Here is a 6540-nt window from a genome sequence, read left to right as displayed (position 1 = left end):
CCATTTGGCACGAAACTGTCACTGTGCCAAGCTGGATCTGTCGACACCTCCCCCTGCTGCGCCGCCACACCCATCTCAGCGCACCTCGGTCTGCCAAACTACCAAACTGAGCGCACCTCGGGTTGCGCTGCTCGAAACTAGCTCTGCGCTGGGTTCGCCACCCTGCGCCACCCTGCGCCATGCCAGGAAACTAGAGCCCAATGTCTGACGATTGTAACAAACAACCCACGTGAATATATGTTGACAATTGAGCGATTTATGATCACTTTAATAGTGCAAACACGTCATTCCTCTATAGACCTAATGCGCTGTAGGAGTGAGTGGCACTGTACCAAGATGGCGGCGCTTTAGGCACACCCCTCCAATCGGCAGCAGCAGTCAACGCGGCATCTATGTATGTCTATGGGAACAACAAGTAGTGGACTTTCTGCACAGTAAGAACATAAACATTCAAAGTGATGCTATTTCTGTTTGTCACACATTACCAAGAAAGACAGAGAAGGAAAAACCAGCTATCATCATAAGATTCATCAGTAGAAAGCAGAGGAATGATTTGTTAATGCAAGCAAAGAAACTGAGAGGTACTAATGTATACTTAAATGAACACTCAACAAGAAAAAATGGGGACATTGCATGAGAGGCAAGGATGTTGAGAAAACAGAAAAAAAAATCAACGTTCGGAATTTTTCCCACTCTCCTGCGGGACGCGTCAGGGGTGCCCGCTCTCCCCATTGTTGTTCGCTATTGTCATTGAATCACTATCAATCGCCTTGAAGGCAGAAAAAGAATTTAAAGGAATACAGAGATGGGGCATCGAGCATACTGTTTCGCTATATGCTGACTATCTTCTTTTGTACATAAGAGACCCTTTAACTAGCATCCCTCATATTATTTCGACCTTAAATTCTTTTAGTGCGATCTTGGGATATAAATTAAATATCCAAAAGAGCGAATGTTTCCCAGTCAATCAACTAGCTACAGAGATACCACAATCATCTATACCTTTTAAGCTATCTAGTTAAGGATTTAAATATCTGGGCATACAAATTATGCAATCTACACGTACCTTACGGGAAAAAACCTCTCCACACTTACAGTAAAAGTTAAAGCCAATTTACAAAAGTGGAGGCGCCTGCCATTGTCCTTGGCAGGAAGAGTTCAGACAGTAAAGATGAACATCCTCCTGAGAAATTTGTATGTTTTTCAGTGTCTGCCTATTTTTCTGCCTAGATCCTTTTTCAACGACATTGATAGTGCAATTTCCTCGTTTATCTGGGCCAATAAATAGGCAAGAGCAGGCAGAATGCTACTTCAGAGGGACAGGTCCAGGGGTGGACTTGGACTGCCCAGCCTTATAGGCTATGTTCTGTTATTGTATTTCAGTTAGTAGTTTTTTGTGACAATTCATTGTTTTATTTGTTAGGCCCCTTTAAGAGAGACAGGAAGTGGGTCACAGGATAGTAAATGTTGTCGCAAGTCAGTCAGGAAGTGGAAGCACATGGCAGTAAAACAGCTAGTCCGGCTGCCTGTTTCTATCTAAAGACATCTGCCTACATCTCATGCCTTACGAAGCATCGTTGTTTCACCCTCTTCTAGTCAATAAACCTGTGGACAAACTGATCACTGTTTTCAGAGTTTTGATGAATGGAAGGTGTTTATCTTACTGCCGAGTTATATTCTGAACATATAATGAGGGCGGCATAGGCTATTACTGGGCTGCTAACGCCCATAAAATCACGCTCTGGTTTACCTCCCCTCAAAGTAGCTGGTGTCAGCTTGAGGCAAAATCATGCACCTCTTCTTCGCTCCATGCTCTCGCTTGTAGTATTTTACCACTTTCCCCCTCACACTTCACCGCCAACCCTACTGTAATAAGCTCTCTTAAGATCTGGGCACAGATCAGACATCATTTTGGTTGGTCTCACATACCTCAAGCAACTCCAGTTTGCAGTAACCACATGTTCATACTGGCTAATATTGACTCGCGGTATCCCTCCTTAGGGGACAGAGGTCTCCGATGTCTAAGAAACCTATATATAGGCGGTATGTTTGCTAATTTTGATCAACTGTCCACAATCTTCACAGTCACAAGACTCATTCTCCTCACTTTCCTCAGATTCCTCCTCCTAGCGGTATAGATTTGTTACTTAAAATAGGAACTTTAACCAAGGGTCACATCTCTCATCTGTATAAGCTTTTATGTCCAACAGATAAGTCCGCGCTTAGCAAAATAAGAAATTGCTGGGAAAAAGAACTCCAGACTACTTTCTCGGACGACTTTTGGGCGAAGCTCTGGGAGCTATTAACTCCTCTTCTAACTGTGCTCGGCTTAATCTTATACAGTTTAAAGTATTACACAGATTACACTATAGTAAAGATAAACTTTATAAACTCTATCCAGACAAAGTGGAGGAAAAATGTGACAGATGCTCCCAAGCTCTTTGCGATTTAACTCATATGTTTTGGTCCTGCCCCAAACTACTTTGCTTTTGGAATTCATTTTTTAGAACAATCTCAAAAACCTTGAACATGAAGATTTCTCTGTGCCCTCAAATAGCAATTTTTGGCATATTTCCAGACAAAAACAATAGGACGACTATTCAAACTAATGTCATTGCTTTTGCTTCATTAATTGCACGTAGAAAAATCCTTCTCCTATGGAAATCCTCTCAGCCGCCTTCTTTTAAAGCCTGGTTACATGATGTTTTATTTCTGCTTAAATTAGAGAAAATAAAATTTACTCTGAGAGGCTCTGTCAATACATTTTATGATCACTGGAAACCACTAATTGAATATGTTGACCGCCTCCCCTCTGCTGAGGTGGTACCGTAGAAATTAACATCTCTGCTGCCTGCCCACCACACACACAACCAGCTATTACTCGGCCTCGGGAAGTTTTAGTAGACCATCAAAATGACTCTGATGCTAGTAAGTATTTTTATTTTATCTTATTTTATTTATTTATTTGTGTGTATGTATATATATATATATATAATATATGTATATATACATATATATATATATATTTCTATTTCTATTTCTATTTATTTAAGTACCTATTTTCCTATTTATTTTGTTTGTTTATTTACATTTCTATTTTTTTTTTCCTTTTTTCTTTCTGCTCTGATTATGTTTATATTTAATATAGAATTATATGTTACGTGGTTCAGCTCACTTTGGGAAGGGGTCTGTGGAACAGGGAGGGTTGGGTGGGAATCCAGGGTGGTTATTAAAAGGTAAAAAAAAAAATAATAATAATAATAAGAGTGATTGGAAAAAGTTGATATCTATAACGATGTTCTTTGGTTAGAAACAGCTGAAAGATGATTTTATGTGACACGTTATGATCATTTCCACGCAGAAGACAATGTCTCACTTCTCTGGTGTCAAGTATTATACAACATATTGAAGAAAAATACAGTTTTTGTTTTTAATTGCAGTGTCAGAAACATGGTTGAAGGATGGGGATATGGATGAATTTCAGATAGAGGAACATGAGTTGTATTATGTAAATAGAAGGAATAAAAAAGGTAGAGGGGTAGCTTTGTGTATCAACTCAACTTTGATTTGTAAGGTTGTTGGTAACATGACAACTGTTGTCGACAGCATTATGGAAATTATCACAGTGGAAATTATTAATGAAAAAGCTAAAAATATTATAATCAGTTGTGTCTATAGATCACCAGGTTCATGCGTAGAGACATTTACAGACAAAATAATGGAGCTGTTTGACAGGAGCATAATAAGACTGTGTCTTTATGTGGAGACTTTAACATTGATCTTGAAAATCCAAGTTCACTGTATACAAGTGAATTCATAAATTCAATGTATAGTTTGAGTCTGTTTCCAATGATATCTAAACCAACAAGAATCACATCACAGAGTGCAACTGTTATTGACAATACTTTCACAAATGCAGTTGATGGAAATGTAGTGAATGGGATCTTGATAACTGATGTAAGTGATCATTTACCTGTTTTTTCAGTTTATAAAAATTGTCAAAGTAATACAACGGAATTCAACTCAGAAAAATTGATAAGAAACAGATCAAAAGAAGCCTTGGAGTCATTGAAAGAAGACCTAAAAACACAAAATTGGGATGGAATGTATGTAAATGATGTAAATATAGCTTATGATTCATTCATGACATTATTGATAGATTTGTATGAAAAAAACTGTAAACTCGGGAGTCTTGCCAAGAAAAATGCTATTGACAAACCATGGATGACTAAAGGACTACGGAATATCTGTAAGAAGAACAATTATTTATACAGATGTTTTTTAAAATTAAGATCAAAAGAAGCAGAAGATAGGTATAAGAAATATAAAAATAAATTATAGCTGCTGCGCAGCAATGGTCGGGGCCGGGCAATTTTAGTCAAAATTAGGCAATTCTGAGCAACACACACACTAAAACAAAGCATATCACAACATAGAAGTTGCATCATATAATTATGGCATGCCCTTCAAATTGTGGATGAGTGGCTGAAGTGATCAGACTCATAATATACAAAGGAAAGAAAAAACTCAAGAACAAGAAAGTAAGAATAACATTAACTGCTAGCAATTATGCACAAACTGGCCTGATCTAGCTTAAAGCTAAACATTATCCATGGTGACAAAGATGAAAACATTTTTTTAAATGTAAAAGTAGCTATTGGACAGACTCTGTATACTGACTGATAGCTAAGCCAAATAAACAGGGAAAAGAGACAAGGGATAACAGGGAAAAGTGTTGATAAAGAGTATTTGCCTTTCCACGAAACTGCCTGGATCATAATTATTTTAACCTTAGTAGTCTCTAATCCACATAGCATGATGCCTGAACATAGGACTTTCACATTAGAATGTCCGTTCTGCCTTAGCTGAGGCTTGAACTCACAACTTCTGAGACTGAGGTCCCTCTTCTATCTCACTGAGCTAATTGGCAAGTGACAGTTCATGTGTGGCTTCACAAATTGACTAAGCCAAGCATCAGGGTGCCAGACAGTAGCCATCCATGCCATGGAAATTTCAAAGTGAAAGTTCCAAAGCTGTAGCACATATGGTTGATTTGTTATGAATTTTCAAAGTTTTGAAATTTAGAGGCTTGCTGTAGCGCCACCATCAGGACTATTGTCTTGTATTTCCAGTTGAGGACATCTGGCATGGGACTGGACCTTTTTTGAAAAGTTAGGGTAGATTTCTCATATGGAAATGTTGCACAAGCTGAGGTTTGAACTCACAATCTTCAACATCAAGAACCATCCTCTATCTCACTGAGCTAATTGGCAAACAGAAATGTCACATGTATCTTCACAAATTGACTAAGCCAGTCACCTGTGTGCAAGACAGCAGCTGTTAGTGTGTAAAGGCAGATTTCAAACGGTTGGCTCCATAAGTGAAAAACTGATGTTTAAAAATGCCATTTTTGCATTGGCTCCAATTGTTCGCATGAGTGCGAAATTCAAAATGCTGTAAAAAATTCAGTTTTTCAGATAAAATTCTGATATTTTCCAAACATCATCTACCATGACTCCAAAATTTTGTCTTTTTTTTAATGAACATTGAAAATGTATTTAGCAAGAATTTGCAAGTATATGTTTACAATACCGTTTACAGTCAAACATTTTGATGCACTGTAGGCTCAATTTTCGATAAATCAAAAATCTGTATGGATCGTTTGTGTAGGACAGTCTGAAGATGCTCTGTAGCAAGTTTGGTGTCAATTGAGCAAAAATTGTGGGAGGAGATAGGTTTAATAGGTTTTACAGTTTTTTGTAAAAAACAGAGTGATGGACTTCATAATTTGCAATAGATTTAAATGTACAAAGTATTGGGGCTACATTTTGGTGAAAGTTGCAAATCTGTAGCACATATGGTTGATTTGTTGTGAATTTTCAAAATTTTGAACTTTAGAGGCTTGCTGTCCTGGCAGCTTAGGCTGCCCGGCCCCTAATTAGTATGGATAATAAGAAGACATAAAAAGGAATACTATGGTGATTTACTAAATAAAAATAGAAGCAATATGAAGGCTACATGGGGAAAAATAAATAGTGTAATAAAAAATGATAAAATAAAATCAGCTCTTCCAAATTATTTTGTGAAAGAAAATCATGACATTTATGACAAAACCAAAATAGCAAGCGAGTTTAATAATTTTTTTTGTAAATGTAGGCCCTAGTCTTGTAGCAAACATACCAACAATAAAAGACAGTGCGGATGAGAACACAATAATGGATAATGTGTAGTATTTTTCTTGGTAAGGTTGAAAAAGAAAAAATACTGAGTACTGTAAAAGGCTGTGCAAGTAAAGGATCCACTGACTGTAGATATGGACATGATATTAGTAAAGAACATAACTGAATTGGTTATTGAACCATTTACATATACTGAACAAAAATGTAAACGCAACACTTTTGTTTTTGCTCCCATTTTTCATGAGCTGAACTCAAAGATCTAAAACATTTTCTATATACACAAAAGACCATTTCCCTCAAATATTGTTCACAAATCTGTCTAAATCTGTGTTAGTGAGCACTTCTCGTTTGCCGAGATAAT

This window comes from Epinephelus moara, chromosome 18 (assembly GCF_006386435.1).
Source record: "Epinephelus moara isolate mb chromosome 18, YSFRI_EMoa_1.0, whole genome shotgun sequence".
Taxonomy (NCBI): Eukaryota; Metazoa; Chordata; class Actinopteri; order Perciformes; family Serranidae; genus Epinephelus; species Epinephelus moara.
The sequence above is the reverse complement of the archived record's forward strand: the minus strand, read 5'-3'. Positions refer to the sequence as shown.